Source organism: Dermacentor albipictus, chromosome 3 (genome assembly GCF_038994185.2).
Source record: "Dermacentor albipictus isolate Rhodes 1998 colony chromosome 3, USDA_Dalb.pri_finalv2, whole genome shotgun sequence".
NCBI classification, from domain to species: Eukaryota; Metazoa; Arthropoda; class Arachnida; order Ixodida; family Ixodidae; genus Dermacentor; species Dermacentor albipictus.
In genome coordinates this window covers 170,922,745-170,947,300 of record NC_091823.1, presented here as the reverse complement: position 1 = coordinate 170,947,300, position 24,556 = coordinate 170,922,745, and the positions used below count along the sequence as shown (strand labels likewise).

The window sequence follows — 24,556 nt, the reverse complement described above, 5'->3', positions numbered from 1 at the left end:
CTTACGTTCAACTGGAGCCTGCTGGTAGAGCCGACGCCGAAGTGTGAAACCAATATGCAGGCCACTACGCGATATTCTGCGCGGAATGACGGACGTAATGCTGCATGCAAAATTTAGTCGCACGAGCTTCTAACCGCTTCGCTATCACGCCCGCCCGCATACAGCTCAATGACAACTCGTCGATAAAGTGGCACATTGTGGGCTGCAACGCACGCATAATGCGCTCCCCCTCTTTCTTGTTTTTGTGAGCGAGCATGACTTACTTGCACGCACGCATGCAGCGAACATCCACAAACGGAGTAATCGACGTGTGCGTGTATTGTTCGCGGAAAGACTGCCGCGTACGTGATGGAGCAATACATTCACTGGGCGAATGCACATAGCACGATACAGGTGCAGTAGGAAACACAGCATCCATGCCATCGGCCATACCATGCTGAATACGCCGGTTCTCGTCCGATCCCCGAAGCTAAGCAGCATTGGGCTCGGTCAGTACTTGGGAGGGAGACCACCTGGGAACACCGAGTGCTGATGGCACCCTTCTTTTTGCTTTTTTTTATTATTCCGTGTTTCTGTGACGTTTTTTTTGTGTGTGTGTGTGTGTGTGGGCAGCTGCTTTTACTGTTACTTACGTTCAACTGGAGCCTGCTGGTAGAGCCGACGCCGAAGTGTGAAACCAATATGCAGGCCACTACGCGATATTCTGCGCGGAATGACGGACGTAATGCTGCATGCAAAATTTAGTCGCACGAGCTTCTAACCGCTTCGCTATCACGCCCGCCCGCATACAGCTCAATGACAACTCGTCGATAAAGTGGCACATTGTGGGCTGCAACGCACGCATAATGCGCTCCCCCTCTTTCTTGTTTTTGTGAGCGAGCATGACTTACTTGCACGCACGCATGCAGCGAACAACCACAAACGGAGTAATCGACGTGTGCGTGTATTGTTCGCGGAAAGACTGCCGCGTACGTGATGGAGCAATACATTCACTGGGCGAATGCACATAGCACGATACAGGTGCAGTCGGAAACACAGCATCCTTGCCATCGGCCATACCATGCTGAATACGCCGGTTCTCGTCCGATCCCCGAAGCTAAGCAGCATTGGGCTCGGTCAGTACTTGGGAGGGAGACCACCTGGGAACACCGAGTGCTGATGGCACCCTTCTTTTTGCTTTTTTTTATTATTCCGTGTTTCTGTGACGTTTTTTTTGTGTGTGTGTGTGTGTGTGGGCAGCTGCTTTTACTGTTACTTACGTTCAACTGGAGCCTGCTGGTAGAGCCGACGCCGAAGTGTGAAACCAATATGCAGGCCACTACGCGATATTCTGCGCGGAATGACGGACGTAATGCTGCATGCAAAATTTAGTCGCACGAGCTTCTAACCGCTTCGCTATCACGCCCGCCCGCATACAGCTCAATGACAACTCGTCGATAAAGTGGCACATTGTGGGCTGCAACGCACGCATAATGCGCTCCCCCTCTTTCTTGTTTTTGTGAGCGAGCATGACTTACTTGCACGCACGCATGCAGCGAACATCCACAAACGGAGTAATCGACGTGTGCGTGTATTGTTCGCGGAAAGACTGCCGCGTACGTGATGGAGCAATACATTCACTGGGCGAATGCACATAGCACGATACAGGTGCAGTAGGAAACACAGCATCCTTGCCATCGGCCATACCATGCTGAATACGCCGGTTCTCGTCCGATCCCCGAAGCTAAGCAGCATATTGGGCTCGGTCAGTACTTGGGAGGGAGACCACCTGGGAACACCGAGTGCTGATGGCACCCTTCTTTTTGCTTTTTTTTATTATTCCGTGTTTCTGTGACGTTTTTTTTTTGTGTGTGTGTGTGTGTGGGCAGCTGCTTTTACTGTTACTTACGTTCAACTGGAGCCTGCTGGTAGAGCCGACGCCGAAGTGTGAAACCAATATGCAGGCCACTACGCGATATTCTGCGCGGAATGACGGACGTAATGCTGCATGCAAAATTTAGTCGCACGAGCTTCTAACCGCTTCGCTATCACGCCCGCCCGCATACAGCTCAATGACAACTCGTCGATAAAGTGGCACATTGTGGGCTGCAACGCACGCATAATGCGCTCCCCCTCTTTCTTGTTTTTGTGAGCGAGCATGACTTACTTGCACGCACGCATGCAGCGAACAACCACAAACGGAGTAATCGACGTGTGCGTGTATTGTTCGCGGAAAGACTGCCGCGTACGTGATGGAGCAATACATTCACTGGGCGAATGCACATAGCACGATACAGGTGCAGTCGGAAACACAGCATCCTTGCCATCGGCCATACCATGCTGAATACGCCGGTTCTCGTCCGATCCCCGAAGCTAAGCAGCATTGGGCTCGGTCAGTACTTGGGAGGGAGACCACCTGGGAACACCGAGTGCTGATGGCACCCTTCTTTTTGCTTTTTTTTATTATTCCGTGTTTCTGTGACGTTTTTTTTTGTGTGTGTGTGTGTGTGTGGGCAGCTGCTTTTACTGTTACTTACGTTCAACTGGAGCCTGCTGGTAGAGCCGACGCCGAAGTGTGAAACCAATATGCAGGCCACTACGCGATATTCTGCGCGGAATGACGGACGTAATGCTGCATGCAAAATTTAGTCGCACGAGCTTCTAACCGCTTCGCTATCACGCCCGCCCGCATACAGCTCAATGACAACTCGTCGATAAAGTGGCACATTGTGGGCTGCAACGCACGCATAATGCGCTCCCCCTCTTTCTTGTTTTTTGTGAGCGAGCATGACTTACTTGCACGCACGCATGCAGCGAACATCCACAAACGGAGTAATCGACGTGTGCGTGTATTGTTCGCGGAAAGACTGCCGCGTACGTGATGGAGCAATACATTCACTGGGCGAATGCACATAGCACGATACAGGTGCAGTCGGAAACACAGCATCCTTGCCATCGGCCATACCATGCTGAATACGCCGGTTCTCGTCCGATCCCCAAAGCTAAGCAGCATATTGGGCTCGGTCAGTACTTGGGAGGGAGACCACCTGGGAACACCGAGTGCTGATGGCACCCTTCTTTTTGCTTTTTTTTATTATTCCGTGTTTCTGTGACGTTTTTGTGTGTGTGTGTGTGTGTGTGTGTGGGCAGCTGCTTTTACTGTTACTTACGTTCAACTGGAGCCTGCTGGTAGAGCCGACGCCGAAGTGTGAAACCAATATGCAGGCCACTACGCGATATTCTGCGCGGAATGACGGACGTAATGCTGCATGCAAAATTTAGTCGCACGAGCTTCTAACCGCTTCGCTATCACGCCCGCCCGCATACAGCTCAATGACAACTCGTCGATAAAGTGGCACATTGTGGGCTGCAACGCACGCATAATGCGCTCCCCCTCTTTCTTGTTTTTGTGAGCGAGCATGACTTACTTGCACGCACGCATGCAGCGAACAACCACAAACGGAGTAATCGACGTGTGCGTGTATTGTTCGCGGAAAGACTGCCGCGTACGTGATGGAGCAATACATTCACTGGGCGAATGCACATAGCACGATACAGGTGCAGTCGGAAACACAGCATCCTTGCCATCGGCCATACCATGCTGAATACGCCGGTTCTCGTCCGATCCCCGAAGCTAAGCAGCATTGGGCTCGGTCAGTACTTGGGAGGGAGACCACCTGGGAACACCGAGTGCTGATGGCACCCTTCTTTTTGCTTTTTTTTATTATTCCGTGTTTCTGTGACGTTTTTTTTTTGTGTGTGTGTGTGTGTGTGTGGGCAGCTGCTTTTACTGTTACTTACGTTCAACTGGAGCCTGCTGGTAGAGCCGACGCCGAAGTGTGAAACCAATATGCAGGCCACTACGCGATATTCTGCGCGGAATGACGGACGTAATGCTGCATGCAAAATTTAGTCGCACGAGCTTCTAACCGCTTCGCTATCACGCCCGCCCGCATACAGCTCAATGACAACTCGTCGATAAAGTGGCACATTGTGGGCTGCAACGCACGCATAATGCGCTCCCCCTCTTTCTTGTTTTTGTGAGCGAGCATGACTTACTTGCACGCACGCATGCAGCGAACATCCACAAACGGAGTAATCGACGTGTGCGTGTATTGTTCGCGGAAAGACTGCCGCGTACGTGATGGAGCAATACATTCACTGGGCGAATGCACATAGCACGATACAGGTGCAGTCGGAAACACAGCATCCTTGCCATCGGCCATACCATGCTGAATACGCCGGTTCTCGTCCGATCCCCGAAGCTAAGCAGCATTGGGTTCGGTCAGTACTTGGGAGGGAGACCACCTGGGAACACCGAGTGCTGATGGCACCCTTCTTTTTGCTTTTTTTTATTATTCCGTGTTTCTGTGACGTTTTTTTTGTGTGTGTGTGTGTGTGGGCAGCTGCTTTTACTGTTACTTACGTTCAACTGGAGCCTGCTGGTAGAGCCGACGCCGAAGTGTGAAACCAATATGCAGGCCACTACGCGATATTCTGCGCGGAATGACGGACGTAATGCTGCATGCAAAATTTAGTCGCACGAGTTTCTAACCGCTTCGCTATCACGCCCGCCCGCATACAGCTCAATGACAACTCGTCGATAAAGTGGCACATTGTGGGCTGCAACGCACGCATAATGCGCTCCCCTCTTTCTTGTTTTTGTGAGCGAGCATGACTTACTTGCACGCACGCATGCAGCGAACATCCACAAACGGAGTAATCGACGTGTGCGTGTATTGTTCGCGGAAAGACTGCCGCGTACGTGATGGAGCAATACATTCACTGGGCGAATGCACATAGCACGATACAGGTGCAGTCGGAAACACAGCATCCTTGCCATCGGCCATACCATGCTGAATACGCCGGTTCTCGTCCGATCCCCGAAGCTAAGCAGCATTGGGCTCGGTCAGTACTTGGGAGGGAGACCACCTGGGAACACCGAGTGCTGATGGCACCCTTCTTTTTGCTTTTTTTTATTATTCCGTGTTTCTGTGACGTTTTTTTTGTGTGTGTGTGTGTGTGTGTGGGCAGCTGCTTTTACTGTTACTTACGTTCAACTGGAGCCTGCTGGTAGAGCCGACGCCGAAGTGTGAAACCAATATGCAGGCCACTACGCGATATTCTGCGCGGAATGACGGACGTAATGCTGCATGCAAAATTTAGTCGCACGAGCTTCTAACCGCTTCGCTATCACGCCCGCCCGCATACAGCTCAATGACAACTCGTCGATAAAGTGGCACATTGTGGGCTGCAACGCACGCATAATGCGCTCCCCCTCTTTCTTGTTTTTGTGAGCGAGCATGACTTACTTGCACGCACGCATGCAGCGAACAACCACAAACGGAGTAATCGACGTGTGCGTGTATTGTTCGCGGAAAGACTGCCGCGTACGTGATGGAGCAATACATTCACTGGGCGAATGCACATAGCACGATACAGGTGCAGTCGGAAACACAGCATCCTTGCCATCGGCCATACCATGCTGAATACGCCGGTTCTCGTCCGATCCCCGAAGCTAAGCAGCATTGGGCTCGGTCAGTACTTGGGAGGGAGACCACCTGGGAACACCGAGTGCTGATGGCACCCTCCTTTTTGCTTTTTTTATTATTCCGTGTTTCTGTGACGTTTTTTTTTTGTGTGTGTGTGTGTGTGGGCAGCTGCTTTTACTGTTACTTACGTTCAACTGGAGCCTACTGGTAGAGCCGACGCCGAAGTGTGAAACCAATATGCAGGCCACTACGCGATATTCTGCGCGGAATGACGGACGTAATGCTGCATGCAAAATTTAGTCGCACGAGCTTCTAACCGCTTCGCTATCACGCCCGCCCGCATACAGCTCAATGACAACTCGTCGATAAAGTGGCACATTGTGGGCTGCAACGCACGCATAATGCGCTCCCCCTCTTTCTTGTTTTTGTGAGCGAGCATGACTTACTTGCACGCACGCATGCAGCGAACATCCACAAACGGAGTAATCGACGTGTGCGTGTATTGTTCGCGGAAAGACTGCCGCGTACGTGATGGAGCAATACATTCACTGGGCGAATGCACATAGCACGATACAGGTGCAGTAGGAAACACAGCATCCTTGCCATCGGCCATACCATGCTGAATACGCCGGTTCTCGTCCGATCCCCGAAGCTAAGCAGCATATTGGGCTCGGTCAGTACTTGGGAGGGAGACCACCTGGGAACACCGGGTGCTGATGGCACCCTTCTTTTTGCTTTTTTTTATTATTCCGTGTTTCTGTGACGTTTTTTTTTGTGTGTGTGTGTGTGTGTGGGCAGCTGCTTTTACTGTTACTTACGTTCAACTGGAGCCTGCTGGTAGAGCCGACGCCGAAGTGTGAAACCAATATGCAGGCCACTACGCGATATTCTGCGCGGAATGACGGACGTAATGCTGCATGCAAAATTTAGTCGCACGAGCTTCTAACCGCTTCGCTATCACGCCCGCCCGCATACAGCTCAATGACAACTCGTCGATAAAGTGGCACATTGTGGGCTGCAACGCACGCATAATGCGCTCCCCCTCTTTCTTGTTTTTGTGAGCGAGCATGACTTACTTGCACGCACGCATGCAGCGAACATCCACAAACGGAGTAATCGACGTGTGCGTGTATTGTTCGCGGAAAGACTGCCGCGTACGTGATGGAGCAATACATTCACTGGGCGAATGCACATAGCACGATACAGGTGCAGTAGGAAACACAGCATCCTTGCCATCGGCCATACCATGCTGAATACGCCGGTTCTCGTCCGATCCCCGAAGCTAAGCAGCATATTGGGCTCGGTCAGTACTTGGGAGGGAGACCACCTGGGAACACCGAGTGCTGATGGCACCCTTCTTTTTGCTTTTTTTTATTATTCCGTGTTTCTGTGACGTTTTTTTTGTGTGTGTGTGTGTGTGTGGGCAGCTGCTTTTACTGTTACTTACGTTCAACTGGAGCCTGCTGGTAGAGCCGACGCCGAAGTGTGAAACCAATATGCAGGCCACTACGCGATATTCTGCGCGGAATGACGGACGTAATGCTGCATGCAAAATTTAGTCGCACGAGCTTCTAACCGCTTCGCTATCACGCCCGCCCGCATACAGCTCAATGACAACTCGTCGATAAAGTGGCACATTGTGGGCTGCAACGCACGCATAATGCGCTCCCCCTCTTTCTTGTTTTTGTGAGCGAGCATGACTTACTTGCACGCACGCATGCAGCGAACAACCACAAACGGAGTAATCGACGTGTGCGTGTATTGTTCGCGGAAAGACTGCCGCGTACGTGATGGAGCAATACATTCACTGGGCGAATGCACATAGCACGATACAGGTGCAGTCGGAAACACAGCATCCTTGCCATCGGCCATACCATGCTGAATACGCCGGTTCTCGTCCGATCCCCGAAGCTAAGCAGCATTGGGCTCGGTCAGTACTTGGGAGGGAGACCTCCTGGGAACACCGAGTGCTGATGGCACCCTTCTTTTTGCTTTTTTTTATTATTCCGTGTTTCTGTGACGTTTTTTTTTTGTGTGTGTGTGTGTGTGTGGGCAGCTGCTTTTACTGTTACTTACGTTCAACTGGAGCCTGCTGGTAGAGCCGACGCCGAAGTGTGAAACCAATATGCAGGCCACTACGCGATATTCTGCGCGGAATGACGGACGTAATGCTGCATGCAAAATTTAGTCGCACGAGCTTCTAACCGCTTCGCTATCACGCCCGCCCGCATACAGCTCAATGACAACTCGTCGATAAAGTGGCACATTGTGGGCTGCAACGCACGCATAATTCGCTCCCCCTCTTTCTTGTTTTTGTGAGCGAGCATGACTTACTTGCACGCACGCATGCAGCGAACATCCACAAACGGAGTAATCGACGTGTGCGTGTATTGTTCGCGGAAAGACTGCCGCGTACGTGATGGAGCAATACATTCACTGGGCGAATGCACATAGCACGATACAGGTGCAGTCGGAAACACAGCATCCTTGCCATCGGCCATACCATGCTGAATACGCCGGGTCTCGTCCGATCCCCGAAGCTAAGCAGCATTGGGCTCGGTCAGTACTTGGGAGGGAGACCACCTGGGAACACCGAGTGCTGATGGCACCCTTCTTTTTGCTTTTTTTTATTATTCCGTGTTTCTGTGACGTTTTTTTTTGTGTGTGTGTGTGTGTGTGGGCAGCTGCTTTTACTGTTACTTACGTTCAACTGGAGCCTGCTGGTAGAGCCGACGCCGAAGTGTGAAACCAATATGCAGGCCACTACGCGATATTCTGCGCGGAATGACGGACGTAATGCTGCATGCAAAATTTAGTCGCACGAGCTTCTAACCGCTTCGCTATCACGCCCGCCCGCATACAGCTCAATGACAACTCGTCGATAAAGTGGCACATTGTGGGCTGCAACGCACGCATAATGCGCTCCCCCTCTTTCTTGTTTTTGTGAGCGAGCATGACTTACTTGCACGCACGCATGCAGCGAACATCCACAAACGGAGTAATCGACGTGTGCGTGTATTGTTCGCGGAAAGACTGCCGCGTACGTGATGGAGCAATACATTCACTGGGCGAATGCACATAGCACGATACAGGTGCAGTAGGAAACACAGCATCCATGCCATCGGCCATACCATGCTGAATACGCCGGTTCTCGTCCGATCCCCGAAGCTAAGCAGCATTGGGCTCGGTCAGTACTTGGGAGGGAGACCACCTGGGAACACCGAGTGCTGTTGGCACCCTTCTTTTTGCTTTTTTTTATTATTCCGTGTTTCTGTGACGTTTTTTTTTTGTGTGTGTGTGTGTGTGTGTGGGCAGCTGCTTTTACTGTTACTTACGTTCAACTGGAGCCTGCTGGTAGAGCCGACGCCGAAGTGTGAAACCAATATGCAGGCCACTACGCGATATTCTGCGCGGAATGACGGACGTAATGCTGCATGCAAAATTTAGTCGCACGAGCTTCTAACCGCTTCGCTATCACGCCCGCCCGCATACAGCTCAATGACAACTCGTCGATAAAGTGGCACATTGTGGGCTGCAACGCACGCATAATGCGCTCCCCCTCTTTCTTGTTTTTGTGAGCGAGCATGACTTACTTGCACGCACGCATGCAGCGAACATCCACAAACGGAGTAATCGACGTGTGCGTGTATTGTTCGCGGAAAGACTGCCGCGTACGTGATGGAGCAATACATTCAATGGGCGAATGCACATAGCACGATACAGGTGCAGTCGGAAACACAGCATCCTTGCCATCGGCCATACCATGCTGAATACGCCGGTTCTCGTCCGATCCCCGAAGCTAAGCAGCATTGGGCTCGGTCAGTACTTGGGAGGGAGACCACCTGGGAACACCGAGTGCTGTTGGCACCCTTCTTTTTGCTTTTTTTTATTATTCCGTGTTTCTGTGACGTTTTTTTTTTGTGTGTGTGTGTGTGTGTGGGCAGCTGCTTTTACTGTTACTTACGTTCAACTGGAGCCTGCTGGTAGAGCCGACGCCGAAGTGTGAAACCAATATGCAGGCCACTACGCGATATTCTGCGCGGAATGACGGACGTAATGCTGCATGCAAAATTTAGTCGCACGAGCTTCTAACCGCTTCGCTATCACGCCCGCCCGCATACAGCTCAATGACAACTCGTCGATAAAGTGGCACATTGTGGGCTGCAACGCACGCATAATGCGCTCCCCCTCTTTCTTGTTTTTGTGAGCGAGCATGACTTACTTGCACGCACGCATGCAGCGAACAACCACAAACGGAGTAATCGACGTGTGCGTGTATTGTTCGCGGAAAGACTGCCGCGTACGTGATGGAGCAATACATTCACTGGGCGAATGCACATAGCACGATACAGGTGCAGTCGGAAACACAGCATCCTTGCCATCGGCCATACCATGCTGAATACGCCGGTTCTCGTCCGATCCCCGAAGCTAAGCAGCATTGGGCTCTGTCAGTACGTGGGAGGGAGACCACCTGGGAACACCGAGTGCTGATGGCACCCTTCTTTTTGCTTTTTTTTATTATTCCGTGTTTCTGTGACGTTTTTTGTGTGTGTGTGTGTGGGCAGCTGCTTTTACTGTTACTTACGTTCAACTGGAGCCTGCTGGTAGAGCCGACGCCGAAGTGTGAAACCAATATGAAGGCCACTACGCGATATTCTGCGCGGAATGACGGACGTAATGCTGCATGCAAAATTTAGTCGCACGAGCTTCTAACCGCTTCGCTATCACGCCCGCCCGCATACAGCTCAATGACAACTCGTCGATAAAGTGGCACATTGTGGGCTGCAACGCACGCATAATGCGCTCCCCCTCTTTCTTGTTTTTGTGAGCGAGCATGACTTACTTGCACGCACGCATGCAGCGAACAACCACAAACGGAGTAATCGACGTGTGCGTGTATTGTTCGCGGAAAGACTGCCGCGTACGTGATGGAGCAATACATTCACTGGGCGAATGCACATAGCACGATACAGGTGCAGTCGGAAACACAGCATCCTTGCCATCGGCCATACCATGCTGAATACGCCGGTTCTCGTCCGATCCCCGAAGCTAAGCAGCATTGGGCTCGGTCAGTACTTGGGAGGGAGACCACCTGGGAACACCGAGTGCTGATGGCACCCTTCTTTTTGCTTTTTTTTATTATTCCGTGTTTCTGTGACGTTTTTTTTTGTGTGTGTGTGTGTGTGGGCAGCTGCTTTTACTGTTACTTACGTTCAACTGGAGCCTGCTGGTAGAGCCGACGCCGAAGTGTGAAACCAATATGCAGGCCACTACGCGATATTCTGCGCGGAATGACGGACGTAATGCTGCATGCAAAATTTAGTCGCACGAGCTTCTAACCGCTTCGCTATCACGCCCGCCCGCATACAGCTCAATGACAACTCGTCGATAAAGTGGCACATTGTGGGCTGCAACGCACGCATAATGCGCTCCCCCTCTTTCTTGTTTTTGTGAGCGAGCATGACTTACTTGCACGCACGCATGCAGCGAACAACCACAAACGGAGTAATCGACGTGTGCGTGTATTGTTCGCGGAAAGACTGCCGCGTACGTGATGGAGCAATACATTCACTGGGCGAATGCACATAGCACGATACAGGTGCAGTCGGAAACACAGCATCCTTGCCATCGGCCATACCATGCTGAATACGCCGGTTCTCGTCCGATCCCCGAAGCTAAGCAGCATTGGGCTCGGTCAGTACTTGGGAGGGAGACCTCCTGGGAACACCGAGTGCTGATGGCACCCTTCTTTTTGCTTTTTTTTATTATTCCGTGTTTCTGTGACGTTTTTTTTTGTGTGTGTGTGTGTGTGGGCAGCTGCTTTTACTGTTACTTACGTTCAACTGGAGCCTGCTGGTAGAGCCGACGCCGAAGTGTGAAACCAATATGCAGGCCACTACGCGATATTCTGCGCGGAATGACGGACGTAATGCTGCATGCAAAATTTAGTCGCACGAGCTTCTAACCGCTTCGCTATCACGCCCGCCCGCATACAGCTCAATGACAACTCGTCGATAAAGTGGCACATTGTGGGCTGCAACGCACGCATAATGCGCTCCCCCTCTTTCTTGTTTTTGTGAGCGAGCATGACTTACTTGCACGCACGCATGCAGCGAACAACCACAAACGGAGTAATCGACGTGTGCGTGTATTGTTCGCGGAAAGACTGCCGCGTACGTGATGGAGCAATACATTCACTGGGCGAATGCACATAGCACGATACAGGTGCAGTCGGAAACACAGCATCCTTGCCATCGGCCATACCATGCTGAATACGCCGGTTCTCGTCCGATCCCCGAAGCTAAGCAGCATTGGGCTCGGTCAGTACTTGGGAGGGAGACCTCCTGGGAACACCGAGTGCTGATGGCACCCTTCTTTTTGCTTTTTTTTATTATTCCGTGTTTCTGTGACGTTTTTTTTTTGTGTGTGTGTGTGTGTGGGCAGCTGCTTTTACTGTTACTTACGTTCAACTGGAGCCTGCTGGTAGAGCCGACGCCGAAGTGTGAAACCAATATGCAGGCCACTACGCGATATTCTGCGCGGAATGACGGACGTAATGCTGCATGCAAAATTTAGTCGCACGAGCTTCTAACCGCTTCGCTATCACGCCCGCCCGCATACAGCTCAATGACAACTCGTCGATAAAGTGGCACATTGTGGGCTGCAACGCACGCATAATGCGCTCCCCCTCTTTCTTGTTTTTGTGAGCGAGCATGACTTACTTGCACGCACGCATGCAGCGAACATCCACAAACGGAGTAATCGACGTGTGCGTGTATTGTTCGCGGAAAGACTGCCGCGTACGTGATGGAGCAATACATTCACTGGGCGAATGCACATAGCACGATACAGGTGCAGTCGGAAACACAGCATCCTTGCCATCGGCCATACCATGCTGAATACGCCGGGTCTCGTCCGATCCCCGAAGCTAAGCAGCATTGGGCTCGGTCAGTACTTGGGAGGGAGACCACCTGGGAACACCGAGTGCTGATGGCACCCTTCTTTTTGCTTTTTTTTATTATTCCGTGTTTCTGTGACGTTTTTTTTTTGTGTGTGTGTGTGTGTGGGCAGCTGCTTTTACTGTTACTTACGTTCAACTGGAGCCTGCTGGTAGAGCCGACGCCGAAGTGTGAAACCAATATGCAGGCCACTACGCGATATTCTGCGCGGAATGACGGACGTAATGCTGCATGCAAAATTTAGTCGCACGAGCTTCTAACCGCTTCGCTATCACGCCCGCCCGCATACAGCTCAATGACAACTCGTCGATAAAGTGGCACATTGTGGGCTGCAACGCACGCATAATGCGCTCCCCCTCTTTCTTGTTTTTGTGAGCGAGCATGACTTACTTGCACGCACGCATGCAGCGAACATCCACAAACGGAGTAATCGACGTGTGCGTGTATTGTTCGCGGAAAGACTGCCGCGTACGTGATGGAGCAATACATTCACTGGGCGAATGCACATAGCACGATACAGGTGCAGTAGGAAACACAGCATCCTTGCCATCGGCCATACCATGCTGAATACGCCGGTTCTCGTCCGATCCCCGAAGCTAAGCAGCATTGGGCTCGGTCAGTACTTGGGAGGGAGACCACCTGGGAACACCGAGTGCTGTTGGCACCCTTCTTTTTGCTTTTTTTTATTATTCCGTGTTTCTGTGACGTTTTTTTTGTGTGTGTGTGTGTGTGTGTGTGGGCAGCTGCTTTTACTGTTACTTACGTTCAACTGGAGCCTGCTGGTAGAGCCGACGCCGAAGTGTGAAACCAATATGCAGGCCACTACGCGATATTCTGCGCGGAATGACGGACGTAATGCTGCATGCAAAATTTAGTCGCACGAGCTTCTAACCGCTTCGCTATCACGCCCGCCCGCATACAGCTCAATGACAACTCGTCGATAAAGTGGCACATTGTGGGCTGCAACGCACGCATAATGCGCTCCCCCTCTTTCTTGTTTTTGTGAGCGAGCATGACTTACTTGCACGCACGCATGCAGCGAACAACCACAAACGGAGTAATCGACGTGTGCGTGTATTGTTCGCGGAAAGACTGCCGCGTACGTGATGGAGCAATACATTCACTGGGCGAATGCACATAGCACGATACAGGTGCAGTCGGAAACACAGCATCCTTGCCATCGGCCATACCATGCTGAATACGCCGGTTCTCGTCCGATCCCCGAAGCTAAGCAGCATTGGGCTCTGTCAGTACGTGGGAGGGAGACCACCTGGGAACACCGAGTGCTGATGGCACCCTTCTTTTTGCTTTTTTTTATTATTCCGTGTTTCTGTGACGTTTTTTGTGTGTGTGTGTGTGGGCAGCTGCTTTTACTGTTACTTACGTTCAACTGGAGCCTGCTGGTAGAGCCGACGCCGAAGTGTGAAACCAATATGAAGGCCACTACGCGATATTCTGCGCGGAATGACGGACGTAATGCTGCATGCAAAATTTAGTCGCACGAGCTTCTAACCGCTTCGCTATCACGCCCGCCCGCATACAGCTCAATGACAACTCGTCGATAAAGTGGCACATTGTGGGCTGCAACGCACGCATAATGCGCTCCCCCTCTTTCTTGTTTTTGTGAGCGAGCATGACTTACTTGCACGCACGCATGCAGCGAACAACCACAAACGGAGTAATCGACGTGTGCGTGTATTGTTCGCGGAAAGACTGCCGCGTACGTGATGGAGCAATACATTCACTGGGCGAATGCACATAGCACGATACAGGTGCAGTCGGAAACACAGCATCCTTGCCATCGGCCATACCATGCTGAATACGCCGGTTCTCGTCCGATCCCCGAAGCTAAGCAGCATTGGGCTCGGTCAGTACTTGGGAGGGAGACCACCTGGGAACACCGAGTGCTGATGGCACCCTTCTTTTTGCTTTTTTTTATTATTCCGTGTTTCTGTGACGTTTTTTTTTTGTGTGTGTGTGTGTGTGTGGGCAGCTGCTTTTACTGTTACTTACGTTCAACTGGAGCCTGCTGGTAGAGCCGACGCCGAAGTGTGAAACCAATATGCAGGCCACTACGCGATATTCTGCGCGGAATGACGGACGTAATGCTGCATGCAAAATTTAGTCGCACGAGCTTCTAACCGCTTCGCTATCACGCCCGCCCGCATACAGCTCAATGACAACTCGTCGATAAAGTGGCACATTGTGGGCTGCAACGCACGCATAATGCGCTCCCCCTCTTTCTTGTTTTTGTGAGCGAGCATGACTTACTTGCACGCACGCATGCAGCGAACATCCACAAACGGAGTAATCGACGTGTGCGTGTATTGTTCGCGGAAAGACTGCCGCGTACGTGATGGAGCAATACATTCACTGGGCGAATGCACATAGCACGATACAGGTGCAGTAGGAAACACAGCATCCTTGCCATCGGCCATACCATGCTGAATACGCCGGTTCTCGTCCGATCCCCGAAGCTAAGCAGCATATTGGGCTCGGTCAGTACTTGGGAGGGAGACCACCTGGGAACACCGAGTGCTGATGGCACCCTTCTTTTTGCTTTTTTTTATTATTCCGTGTTTCTGTGACGTTTTTTTTTGTGTGTGTGTGTGTGTGTGGGCAGCTGCTTTTACTGTTACTTACGTTCAACTGGAGCCAGCTGGTAGAGCCGACGCCGAAGTGTGAAACCAATATGCAGGCCACTACGCGATATTCTGCGCGGAATGACGGACGTAATGCTGCATGCAAAATTTAGTCGCACGAGCTTCTAACCGCTTCGCTATCACGCCCGCCCGCATACAGCTCAATGACAACTCGTCGATAAAGTGGCACATTGTGGGCTGCAACGCACGCATAATGCGCTCCCCCTCTTTCTTGTTTTTGTGAGCGAGCATGACTTACTTGCACGCACGCATGCAGCGAACAACCACAAACGGAGTAATCGACGTGTGCGTGTATTGTTCGCGGAAAGACTGCCGCGTACGTGATGGAGCAATACATTCACTGGGCGAATGCACATAGCACGATACAGGTGCAGTCGGAAACACAGCATCCTTGCCATCGGCCATACCATGCTGAATACGCCGGTTCTCGTCCGATCCCCGAAGCTAAGCAGCATTGGGCTCGGTCAGTACTTGGGAGGGAGACCTCCTGGGAACACCGAGTGCTGATGGCACCCTTCTTTTTGCTTTTTTTTATTATTCCGTGTTTCTGTGACGTTTTTTTGTGTGTGTGTGTGTGTGGGCAGCTGCTTTTACTGTTACTTACGTTCAACTGGAGCCTGCTGGTAGAGCCGACGCCGAAGTGTGAAACCAATATGCAGGCCACTACGCGATATTCTGCGCGGAATGACGGACGTAATGCTGCATGCAAAATTTAGTCGCACGAGCTTCTAACCGCTTCGCTATCACGCCCGCCCGCATACAGCTCAATGACAACTCGTCGATAAAGTGGCACATTGTGGGCTGCAACGCACGCATAATGCGCTCCCCCTCTTTCTTGTTTTTGTGAGCGAGCATGACTTACTTGCACGCACGCATGCAGCGAACATCCACAAACGGAGTAATCGACGTGTGCGTGTATTGTTCGCGGAAAGACTGCCGCGTACGTGATGGAGCAATACATTCACTGGGCGAATGCACATAGCACGATACAGGTGCAGTCGGAAACACAGCATCCTTGCCATCGGCCATACCATGCTGAATACGCCGGGTCTCGTCCGATCCCCGAAGCTAAGCAGCATTGGGCTCGGTCAGTACGTGGGAGGGAGACCACCTGGGAACACCGAGTGCTGATGGCACCCTTCTTTTTGCTTTTTTTTATTATTCCGTGTTTCTGTGACGTTTTTTTTTGTGTGTGTGTGTGTGTGTGGGCAGCTGCTTTTACTGTTACTTACGTTCAACTGGAGCCTGCTGGTAGAGCCGACGCCGAAGTGTGAAACCAATATGCAGGCCACTACGCGATATTCTGCGCGGAATGACGGACGTAATGCTGCATGCAAAATTTAGTCGCACGAGCTTCTAACCGCTTCGCTATCACGCCCGCCCGCATACAGCTCAATGACAACTCGTCGATAAAGTGGCACATTGTGGGCTGCAACGCACGCATAATGCGCTCCCCCTCTTTCTTGTTTTTGTGAGCGAGCATGACTTACTTGCACGCACGCATGCAGCGAACAACCACAAACGGAGTAATCGACGTGTGCGTGTATTGTTCGCGGAAAGACTGCCGCGTACGTGATGGAGCAATACATTCACTGGGCGAATGCACATAGCACGATACAGGTGCAGTCGGAAACACAGCATCCTTGCCATCGGCCATACCATGCTGAATACGCCGGTTCTCGTCCGATCCCCGAAGCTAAGCAGCATTGGGCTCGGTCAGTACTTGGGAGGGAGACCACCTGGGAACACCGAGTGCTGATGGCACCCTTCTTTTTGCTTTTTTTTATTATTCCGTGTTTCTGTGACGTTTTTTTTTGTGTGTGTGTGTGTGTGTGGGCAGCTGCTTTTACTGTTACTTACGTTCAACTGGAGCCTGCTGGTAGAGCCGACGCCGAAGTGTGAAACCAATATGCAGGCCACTACGCGATATTCTGCGCGGAATGACGGACGTAATGCTGCATGCAAAATTTAGTCGCACGAGCTTCTAACCGCTTCGCTATCACGCCCGCCCGCATACAGCTCAATGACAACTCGTCGATAAAGTGGCACATTGTGGGCTGCAACGCACGCATAATGCGCTCCCCCTCTTTCTTGTTTTTGTGAGCGAGCATGACTTACTTGCACGCACGCATGCAGCGAACATCCACAAACGGAGTAATCGACGTGTGCGTGTATTGTTCGCGGAAAGACTGCCGCGTACGTGATGGAGCAATACATTCACTGGGCGAATGCACATAGCACGATACAGGTGCAGTAGGAAACACAGCATCCTTGCCATCGGCCATACCATGCTGAATACGCCGGTTCTCGTCCGATCCCCGAAGCTAAGCAGCATATTGGGCTCGGTCAGTACTTGGGAGGGAGACCACCTGGGAACACCGAGTGCTGATGGCACCCTTCTTTTTGCTTTTTTTTATTATTCCGTGTTTCTGTGACGTTTTTTTTTGTGTGTGTGTGTGTGTGTGGGCAGCTGCTTTTACTGTTACTTACGTTCAACTGGAGCCTGCTGGTAGAGCCGACGCCGAAGTGTGAAACCAATATGCAGGCCACTACGCGATATTCTGCGCGGAATGACGGACGTAATGCTGCATGCAAAATTTAGTCGCACGAGCTTCTAACCGCTTCGCTATCACGCCCGCCCGCATACAGCTCAATGACAACTCGTCGATAAAGTGGCACATTGTGGGCTGCAACGCACGCATAATGCGCTCCCCCTCTTTCTTGTTTTTGTGAGCGAGCATGACTTACTCGCACGCACGCATGCAGCGAACAAACACAAACGGAGTAATCGACGTGTGCGTGTATTGTTCGCGGAAAGACTGCCGCGTACGTGATGGAGCAATACATTCACTGGGCGAATGCACATAGCACGATACAGGTGCAGTCGGAAACACAGCATCCTTGCCATCGGCCATACCATGCTGAATACGCCGGTTCTCGTCCGATCCCCGAAGCTAAGCAGCATTGGGCTCGGTCAGTACTTGGGAGGGAGACCTCCTGGGAACACCGAGTGCTGATGGCACCCTTCTTTTTGCTTTTTTTTATTATTCCGTGTTTCTGTGACGTTTTTTTTTTGTGTGTGTGTGTGTGGGGGCAGCTGCTTTTACTGTTACTTACGTTCAACTGGAGCCTGCTGGTAGAGCCGACGCCGAAGTGTGAAACCAATATGCAGGCCACTACGCGATATTCTGCGCGGAATGACGGACGTAATGCTGCATGCAAAATTTAGCCACACGAGCTTCTAACCGCTTCGCTATCACGCCCGCCCGCATACAGCTCAATGACAACTCGTCGATAAAGTGGCACATTGTGGGCTGCAACGCACGCATAATGCGCTCCCCCTCTTTCTTGTTTTTGTGAGCGAGCATGACTTACTTGCACGCACGCATGCAGCGAACATCCACAAACGGAGTAATCGACGTGTGCGTGTATTGTTCGCGGAAAGACTGCCGCGTACGTGATGGAGCAATACATTCACTGGGCGAATGCACATAGCACGATACAGGTGCAGTCGGAAACACAGCATCCTTGCCATCGGCCATACCATGCTGAATACGCCGGGTCTCGTCCGATCCCCGAAGCTAAGCAGCATTGGGCTCGGTCAGTACTTGGGAGGGAGACCACCTGGGAACACCGAGTGCTGATGGCACCCTTCTTTTTGCTTTTTTTTATTATTCCGTGTTTCTGTGACGTTTTTTTTGTGTGTGTGTGTGTGTGTGGGCAGCTGCTTTTACTGTTACTTACGTTCAACTGGAGCCTGCTGGTAGAGCCGACGCCGAAGTGTGAAACCAATATGCAGGCCACTGCGCGATATTCTGCGCGGAATGACGGACGTAATGCTGCATGCAAAATTTAGTCGCACGAGCTTCTAACCGCTTCGCTATCACGCCCGCCCGCATACAGCTCAATGACAACTCGTCGATAAAGTGGCACATTGTGGGCTGCAACGCACGCATAATGCGCTCCCCCTCTTTCTTGTTTTTGTGAGCGAGCATGACTTACTTGCACGCACGCATGCAGCGAACATCCACAAACGGAGTAATCGACGTGTGCGTGTATTGTTCGCGGAAAGACTGCCGCGTACGTGATGGAGCAATACATTCACTGGGCGAATGCACATAGCACGATACAGGTGCAGTAGGAAACACAGCATCCTTGCCATCGGCCATACCATGCTGAATACGCCGGTTCTCGTCCGATCCCCGAAGCTAAGCAGCATTGGGCTCGGTCAGTACTTGGGAGGGAGACCACCTGGGAACACCGAGTGCTGTTGGCACCCTTCTTTTTGCTTTTTTTTATTATTCCGTGTTTCTGTGACGTTTTTTTTGTGTGTGTGTGTGTGTGTGTGTGGGCAGCTGCTTTTACTGTTACTTACGTTCAACTGGAGCCTGCTGGTAGAGCCGACGCCGAAGTGTGAAACCAATATGCAGGCCACTACGCGATATTCTGCGCGGAATGACGGACGTAATGCTGCATGCAAAATTTAGTCGCACGAGCTTCTAACCGCTTCGCTATCACGCCCGCCCGCATACAGCTCAATGACAACTCGTCGATAAAGTGGCACATTGTGGGCTGCAACGCACGCATAATGCGCTCCCCCTCTTTCTTGTTTTTGTGAGCGAGCATGACTTACTTGCTAGCACGCATGCAGCGAACAACCACAAACGGAGTAATCGACGTGTGCGTGTATTGTTCGCGGAAAGACTGCCGCGTACGTGATGGAGCAATACATTCACTGGGCGAATGCACATAGCACGATACAGGTGCAGTCGGAAACACAGCATCCTTGCCATCGGCCATACCTTGCTGAATACGCCGGTTCTCGTCCGATCCCCGAAGCTAAGCAGCATTGGGCTCGGTCAGTACGTGGGAGGGAGACCACCTGGGAACACCGAGTGCTGATGGCACCCTTCTTTTTGCTTTTTTTTATTATTCCGTGTTTCTGTGACGTTTTTTGTGTGTGTGTGTGTGGGCAGCTGCTTTTACTGTTACTTACGTTCAACTGGAGCCTGCTGGTAGAGCCGACGCCGAAGTGTGAAACCAATATGAAGGCCACTACGCGATATTCTGCGCGGAATGACGGACGTAATGCTGCATGCAAAATTTAGTCGCACGAGCTTCTAACCGCTTCGCTATCACGCCCGCCCGCATACAGCTCAATGACAACTCGTCGATAAAGTGGCACATTGTGGGCTGCAACGCACGCATAATGCGCTCCCCCTCTTTCTTGTTTTTGTGAGCGAGCATGACTTACTTGCACGCACGCATGCAGCGAACAACCACAAACGGAGTAATCGACGTGTGCGTGTATTGTTCGCGGAAAGACTGCCGCGTACGTGATGGAGCAATACATTCACTGGGCGAATGCACATAGCACGATACAGGTGCAGTCGGAAACACAGCATCCTTGCCATCGGCCATACCATGCTGAATACGCCGGTTCTCGTCCGATCCCCGAAGCTAAGCAGCATTGGGCTCGGTCAGTACTTGGGAGGGAGACCACCTGGGAACACCGAGTGCTGATGGCACCCTTCTTTTTGCTTTTTTTTATTATTCCGTGTTTCTGTGACGTTTTTTTTTTGTGTGTGTGTGTGTGTGGGCAGCTGCTTTTACTGTTACTTACGTTCAACTGGAGCCTGCTGGTAGAGCCGACGCCGAAGTGTGAAACCAATATGCAGGCCACTACGCGATATTCTGCGCGGAATGACGGACGTAATGCTGCATGCAAAATTTAGTCGCACGAGCTTCTAACCGCTTCGCTATCACGCCCGCCCGCATACAGCTCAATGACAACTCGTCGATAAAGTGGCACATTGTGGGCTGCAACGCACGCATAATGCGCTCCCCCTCTTTCTTGTTTTTGTGAGCGAGCATGACTTAATTGCACGCACGCATGCAGCGAACAACCACAAACGGAGTAATCGACGTGTGCGTGTATTGTTCGCGGAAAGACTGCCGCGTACGTGATGGAGCAATACATTCACTGGGCGAATGCACATAGCACGATACAGGTGCAGTCGGAAACACAGCATCCTTGCCATCGGCCATACCATGCTGAATACGCCGGTTCTCGTCCGATCCCCGAAGCTAAGCAGCATTGGGCTCGGTCAGTACTTGGGAGGGAGACCACCTGGGAACACCGAGTGCTGTTGGCACCCTTCTTTTTGCTTTTTTTTATTATTCCGTGTTTCTGTGACGTTTTTTTTTTTGTGTGTGTGTGTGTGTGTGTGTGGGCAGCTGCTTTTACTGTTACTTACGTTCAACTGGAGCCTGCTGGTAGAGCCGACGCCGAAGTGTGAAACCAATATGCAGGCCACTACGCGATATTCTGCGCGGAATGAAGGACGTAATGCTGCATGCAAAATTTAGTCGCACGAGCTTCTAACCGCTTCGCTATCACGCCCGCCCGCATACAGCTCAATGACAACTCGTCGATAAAGTGGCACATTGTGGGCTGCAACGCACGCATAATGCGCTCCCCCTCTTTCTTGTTTTTGTGAGCGAGCATGACTTACTTGCACGCACGCATGCAGCGAACAACCACAAACGGAGTAATCGACGTGTGCGTGTATTGTTCGCGGAAAGACTGCCGCGTACGTGATGGAGCAATACATTCACTGGGCGAATGCACATAGCACGATACAGGTGCAGTCGGAAACACAGCATCCTTGCCATCGGCCATACCATGCTGAATACGCCGGTTCTCGTCCGATCCCCGAAGCTAAGCAGCATTGGGCTCGGTCAGTACTTGGGAGGGAGACCACCTGGGAACACCGAGTGCTGATGGCACCCTTCTTTTTGCTTTTTTTTATTATTCCGTGTTTCTGTGACGTTTTTTTTGTGTGTGTGTGTGTGTGGGCAGCTGCTTTTACTGTTACTTACGTTCAACTGGAGCCTGCTGGTAGAGCCGACGCCGAAGTGTGAAACCAATATGCAGGCCACTACGCGATATTCTGCGCGGAATGACGGACGTAATGCTGCATGCAAAATTTAGTCGCACGAGCTTCTAACCGCTTCGCTATCACGCCCGCCCGCATACAGCTCAATGACAACTCGTCGATAAAGTGGCACATTGTGGGCTGCAACGCACGCATAATGCGCTCCCCCTCTTGTTTTTGTGAGCGAGCATGACTTACTTGCACGCACGCATGCAGCGAACAACCACAAACGGAGTAATCGACGTGTGCGTGTATTGTTCGCGGAAAGACTGCCGCGTACGTGATGGAGCAATACATTCACTGGGCGAATGCACATAGCACGATACAGGTGCAGTCGGAAACACAGCATCCTTGCCATCGGCCATACCATGCTGAATACGCCGGTTCTCGTCCGATCCCCGAAGCTAAGCAGCATTGGGCTCGGTCAGTACTTGGGAGGGAGACCACCTGGGAACACCGAGTGCTGATGGCACCCTTCTTTTTGCTTTTTTTTATTATTCCGTGTTTCTGTGACGTTTTTTTTTGTGTGTGTGTGTGTGTGTGGGCAGCTGCTTTTACTGTTACTTACGTTCAACTGGAGCCTGCTGGTAGAGCCGACGCCGAAGTGTGAAACCAATATGCAGGCCACTACGCGATATTCTGCGCGGAATGACGGACGTAATGCTGCATGCAAAATTTAGTCGCACGAGCTTCTAACCGCTTCGCTATCACGCCCGCCCGCATACAGCTCAATGACAACTCGTCGATAAAGTGGCACATTGTGGGCTGCAACGCACGCATAATGCGCTCCCCCTCTTTCTTGTTTTTGTGAGCGAGCATGACTTACTTGCACGCACGCATGCAGCGAACATCCACAAACGGAGTAATCGACGTGTGCGTGTATTGTTCGCGGAAAGACTGCCGCGTACGTGATGGAGCAATACATTCACTGGGCGAATGCACATAGCACGATACAGGTGCAGTCGGAAACACAGCATCCTTGCCATCGGCCATACCATGCTGAATACGCCAGTTCTCGTCCGATCCCCGAAGCTAAGCAGCATTGGGCTCGGTCAGTACTTGGGAGGGAGACCACCTGGGAACACCGAGTGCTGTTGGCACCCTTCTTTTTGCTTTTTTTTATTATTCCGTGTTTCTGTGACGTTTTTTTTTGTGTGTGTGTGTGTGTGTGTGGGCAGCTGCTTTTACTGTTACTTACGTTCAACTGGAGCCTGCTGGTAGAGCCGACGCCGAAGTGTGAAACCAATATGAAGGCCACTACGCGATATTCTGCGCGGAATGACGGACGTAATGCTGCATGCAAAATTTAGTCGCACGAGCTTCTAACCGCTTCGCTATCACGCCCGCCCGCATACAGCTCAATGACAACTCGTCGATAAAGTGGCACATTGTGGGCTGCAACGCACGCATAATGCGCTCCCCCTCTTTCTTGTTTTTGTGAGCGAGCATGACTTACTTGCACGCACGCATGCAGCGAACAACCACAAACGGAGTAATCGACGTGTGCGTGTATTGTTCGCGGAAAGACTGCCGCGTACGTGATGGAGCAATACATTCACTGGGCGAATGCACATAGCACGATACAGGTGCAGTCGGAAACACAGCATCCTTGCCATCGGCCATACCATGCTGAATACGCCGGTTCTCGTCCGATCCCCGAAGCTAAGCAGCATTGGGCTCGGTCAGTACTTGGGAGGGAGACCACCTGGGAACACCGAGTGCTGATGGCACCCTTCTTTTTGCTTTTTTTTATTATTCCGTGTTTCTGTGACGTTTTTTTTTGTGTGTGTGTGTGTGTGTGTGGGCAGCTGCTTTTACTGTTACTTACGTTCAACTGGAGCCTGCTGGTAGAGCCGACGCCGAAGTGTGAAACCAATATGAAGGCCACTACGCGATATTCTGCGCGGAATGACGGACGTAATGCTGCATGCAAAATTTAGTCGCACGAGCTTCTAACCGCTTCGCTATCACGCCCGCCCGCATACAGCTCAATGACAACTCGTCGATAAAGTGGCACATTGTGGGCTGCAACGCACGCATAATGCGCTCCCCCTCTTTCTTGTTTTTGTGAGCGAGCATGACTTACTTGCACGCACGCATGCAGCGAACAACCACAAACGGAGTAATCGACGTGTGCGTGTATTGTTCGCGGAAAGACTGCCGCGTACGTGATGGAGCAATACATTCACTGGGCGAATGCACATAGCACGATACAGGTGCAGTCGGAAACACAGCATCCTTGCCATCGGCCATACCATGCTGAATACGCCGGTTCTCGTCCGATCCCCGAAGCTAAGCAGCATTGGGCTCGGTCAGTACTTGGGAGGGAGACTACCTGGGAACACCGAGTGCTGATGGCACCCTTCTTTTTGCTTTTTTTATTATTCCGTGTTTCTGTGACGTTTTTTTTTTGTGTGTGTGTGTGTGTGTGTGTGTGTGGGCAGCTGCTTTTACTGTTACTTACGTTCAACTGGAGCCTGCTGGTAGAGCCGACCCCGAAGTGTGAAGCCAATATGCAGGCCACT

At 51.5% G+C, this 24,556-nt stretch overlaps 29 non-coding genes and 10 pseudogenes across 29 annotated transcripts; all 39 read left to right on the top strand.

The window, feature by feature from the left end:
- The first annotated feature begins 418 nt into the window (after positions 1–418).
- Positions 419–537, top strand: LOC139058458 (5S ribosomal RNA). The gene has a single exon (XR_011513445.1). It is a non-coding gene; the product is annotated as a 5S ribosomal RNA (ribosomal RNA).
- A 508-nt stretch (positions 538–1,045) lies between these two features.
- LOC139058456 (5S ribosomal RNA) lies at positions 1,046–1,164 on the top strand. The gene has a single exon (XR_011513443.1). It is a non-coding gene; the product is annotated as a 5S ribosomal RNA (ribosomal RNA).
- A 508-nt stretch (positions 1,165–1,672) lies between these two features.
- On the top strand, positions 1,673–1,793 carry LOC139058173 (5S ribosomal RNA; annotated as a pseudogene).
- A 508-nt stretch (positions 1,794–2,301) lies between these two features.
- Positions 2,302–2,420, top strand: LOC139058455 (5S ribosomal RNA). Its single transcript, XR_011513442.1, has one exon. It is a non-coding gene; the product is annotated as a 5S ribosomal RNA (ribosomal RNA).
- Positions 2,421–2,930: 510 nt separating this feature from the next.
- LOC139058266 (5S ribosomal RNA) lies at positions 2,931–3,051 on the top strand (annotated as a pseudogene).
- Positions 3,052–3,562: 511 nt separating this feature from the next.
- LOC139058454 (5S ribosomal RNA) lies at positions 3,563–3,681 on the top strand. Its single transcript, XR_011513441.1, has one exon. It is a non-coding gene; the product is annotated as a 5S ribosomal RNA (ribosomal RNA).
- Positions 3,682–4,193: 512 nt separating this feature from the next.
- On the top strand, positions 4,194–4,312 carry LOC139058095 (5S ribosomal RNA). The gene has a single exon (XR_011513259.1). It is a non-coding gene; the product is annotated as a 5S ribosomal RNA (ribosomal RNA).
- Positions 4,313–4,817: 505 nt separating this feature from the next.
- On the top strand, positions 4,818–4,936 carry LOC139058453 (5S ribosomal RNA). Its single transcript, XR_011513440.1, has one exon. It is a non-coding gene; the product is annotated as a 5S ribosomal RNA (ribosomal RNA).
- Positions 4,937–5,446: 510 nt separating this feature from the next.
- LOC139058452 (5S ribosomal RNA) lies at positions 5,447–5,565 on the top strand. The gene has a single exon (XR_011513439.1). It is a non-coding gene; the product is annotated as a 5S ribosomal RNA (ribosomal RNA).
- Positions 5,566–6,072: 507 nt separating this feature from the next.
- Positions 6,073–6,193, top strand: LOC139058197 (5S ribosomal RNA; annotated as a pseudogene).
- Positions 6,194–6,702: 509 nt separating this feature from the next.
- LOC139058172 (5S ribosomal RNA) lies at positions 6,703–6,823 on the top strand (annotated as a pseudogene).
- A 508-nt stretch (positions 6,824–7,331) lies between these two features.
- On the top strand, positions 7,332–7,450 carry LOC139058412 (5S ribosomal RNA). Its single transcript, XR_011513399.1, has one exon. It is a non-coding gene; the product is annotated as a 5S ribosomal RNA (ribosomal RNA).
- Positions 7,451–7,960: 510 nt separating this feature from the next.
- On the top strand, positions 7,961–8,079 carry LOC139058519 (5S ribosomal RNA). Its single transcript, XR_011513505.1, has one exon. It is a non-coding gene; the product is annotated as a 5S ribosomal RNA (ribosomal RNA).
- Positions 8,080–8,588: 509 nt separating this feature from the next.
- Positions 8,589–8,707, top strand: LOC139058061 (5S ribosomal RNA). The gene has a single exon (XR_011513226.1). It is a non-coding gene; the product is annotated as a 5S ribosomal RNA (ribosomal RNA).
- A 512-nt stretch (positions 8,708–9,219) lies between these two features.
- Positions 9,220–9,338, top strand: LOC139058060 (5S ribosomal RNA). The gene has a single exon (XR_011513225.1). It is a non-coding gene; the product is annotated as a 5S ribosomal RNA (ribosomal RNA).
- Positions 9,339–9,848: 510 nt separating this feature from the next.
- LOC139058252 (5S ribosomal RNA) lies at positions 9,849–9,967 on the top strand (annotated as a pseudogene).
- Positions 9,968–10,469: 502 nt separating this feature from the next.
- On the top strand, positions 10,470–10,588 carry LOC139058451 (5S ribosomal RNA). Its single transcript, XR_011513438.1, has one exon. It is a non-coding gene; the product is annotated as a 5S ribosomal RNA (ribosomal RNA).
- Positions 10,589–11,095: 507 nt separating this feature from the next.
- Positions 11,096–11,214, top strand: LOC139058399 (5S ribosomal RNA). The gene has a single exon (XR_011513386.1). It is a non-coding gene; the product is annotated as a 5S ribosomal RNA (ribosomal RNA).
- A 507-nt stretch (positions 11,215–11,721) lies between these two features.
- LOC139058388 (5S ribosomal RNA) lies at positions 11,722–11,840 on the top strand. The gene has a single exon (XR_011513374.1). It is a non-coding gene; the product is annotated as a 5S ribosomal RNA (ribosomal RNA).
- Positions 11,841–12,348: 508 nt separating this feature from the next.
- LOC139058405 (5S ribosomal RNA) lies at positions 12,349–12,467 on the top strand. Its single transcript, XR_011513393.1, has one exon. It is a non-coding gene; the product is annotated as a 5S ribosomal RNA (ribosomal RNA).
- Positions 12,468–12,975: 508 nt separating this feature from the next.
- On the top strand, positions 12,976–13,094 carry LOC139058059 (5S ribosomal RNA). Its single transcript, XR_011513224.1, has one exon. It is a non-coding gene; the product is annotated as a 5S ribosomal RNA (ribosomal RNA).
- A 512-nt stretch (positions 13,095–13,606) lies between these two features.
- LOC139058251 (5S ribosomal RNA) lies at positions 13,607–13,725 on the top strand (annotated as a pseudogene).
- A 502-nt stretch (positions 13,726–14,227) lies between these two features.
- Positions 14,228–14,346, top strand: LOC139058450 (5S ribosomal RNA). Its single transcript, XR_011513437.1, has one exon. It is a non-coding gene; the product is annotated as a 5S ribosomal RNA (ribosomal RNA).
- Positions 14,347–14,856: 510 nt separating this feature from the next.
- On the top strand, positions 14,857–14,977 carry LOC139058171 (5S ribosomal RNA; annotated as a pseudogene).
- A 509-nt stretch (positions 14,978–15,486) lies between these two features.
- Positions 15,487–15,605, top strand: LOC139058376 (5S ribosomal RNA). The gene has a single exon (XR_011513362.1). It is a non-coding gene; the product is annotated as a 5S ribosomal RNA (ribosomal RNA).
- Positions 15,606–16,110: 505 nt separating this feature from the next.
- Positions 16,111–16,229, top strand: LOC139058221 (5S ribosomal RNA). The gene has a single exon (XR_011513291.1). It is a non-coding gene; the product is annotated as a 5S ribosomal RNA (ribosomal RNA).
- Positions 16,230–16,738: 509 nt separating this feature from the next.
- Positions 16,739–16,857, top strand: LOC139058449 (5S ribosomal RNA). The gene has a single exon (XR_011513436.1). It is a non-coding gene; the product is annotated as a 5S ribosomal RNA (ribosomal RNA).
- A 509-nt stretch (positions 16,858–17,366) lies between these two features.
- LOC139058168 (5S ribosomal RNA) lies at positions 17,367–17,487 on the top strand (annotated as a pseudogene).
- Positions 17,488–17,996: 509 nt separating this feature from the next.
- Positions 17,997–18,115, top strand: LOC139058365 (5S ribosomal RNA). The gene has a single exon (XR_011513350.1). It is a non-coding gene; the product is annotated as a 5S ribosomal RNA (ribosomal RNA).
- Positions 18,116–18,623: 508 nt separating this feature from the next.
- LOC139057939 (5S ribosomal RNA) lies at positions 18,624–18,742 on the top strand. Its single transcript, XR_011513105.1, has one exon. It is a non-coding gene; the product is annotated as a 5S ribosomal RNA (ribosomal RNA).
- Positions 18,743–19,250: 508 nt separating this feature from the next.
- On the top strand, positions 19,251–19,369 carry LOC139058058 (5S ribosomal RNA). The gene has a single exon (XR_011513223.1). It is a non-coding gene; the product is annotated as a 5S ribosomal RNA (ribosomal RNA).
- A 512-nt stretch (positions 19,370–19,881) lies between these two features.
- Positions 19,882–20,000, top strand: LOC139058131 (5S ribosomal RNA; annotated as a pseudogene).
- Positions 20,001–20,502: 502 nt separating this feature from the next.
- Positions 20,503–20,621, top strand: LOC139058448 (5S ribosomal RNA). Its single transcript, XR_011513435.1, has one exon. It is a non-coding gene; the product is annotated as a 5S ribosomal RNA (ribosomal RNA).
- A 508-nt stretch (positions 20,622–21,129) lies between these two features.
- Positions 21,130–21,248, top strand: LOC139058057 (5S ribosomal RNA). Its single transcript, XR_011513222.1, has one exon. It is a non-coding gene; the product is annotated as a 5S ribosomal RNA (ribosomal RNA).
- Positions 21,249–21,763: 515 nt separating this feature from the next.
- LOC139058447 (5S ribosomal RNA) lies at positions 21,764–21,882 on the top strand. The gene has a single exon (XR_011513434.1). It is a non-coding gene; the product is annotated as a 5S ribosomal RNA (ribosomal RNA).
- Positions 21,883–22,384: 502 nt separating this feature from the next.
- Positions 22,385–22,503, top strand: LOC139058445 (5S ribosomal RNA). Its single transcript, XR_011513432.1, has one exon. It is a non-coding gene; the product is annotated as a 5S ribosomal RNA (ribosomal RNA).
- A 509-nt stretch (positions 22,504–23,012) lies between these two features.
- LOC139058129 (5S ribosomal RNA) lies at positions 23,013–23,131 on the top strand (annotated as a pseudogene).
- A 511-nt stretch (positions 23,132–23,642) lies between these two features.
- Positions 23,643–23,761, top strand: LOC139058444 (5S ribosomal RNA). Its single transcript, XR_011513431.1, has one exon. It is a non-coding gene; the product is annotated as a 5S ribosomal RNA (ribosomal RNA).
- A 511-nt stretch (positions 23,762–24,272) lies between these two features.
- On the top strand, positions 24,273–24,391 carry LOC139058092 (5S ribosomal RNA). The gene has a single exon (XR_011513256.1). It is a non-coding gene; the product is annotated as a 5S ribosomal RNA (ribosomal RNA).
- Positions 24,392–24,556: the final 165 nt, after the last annotated feature.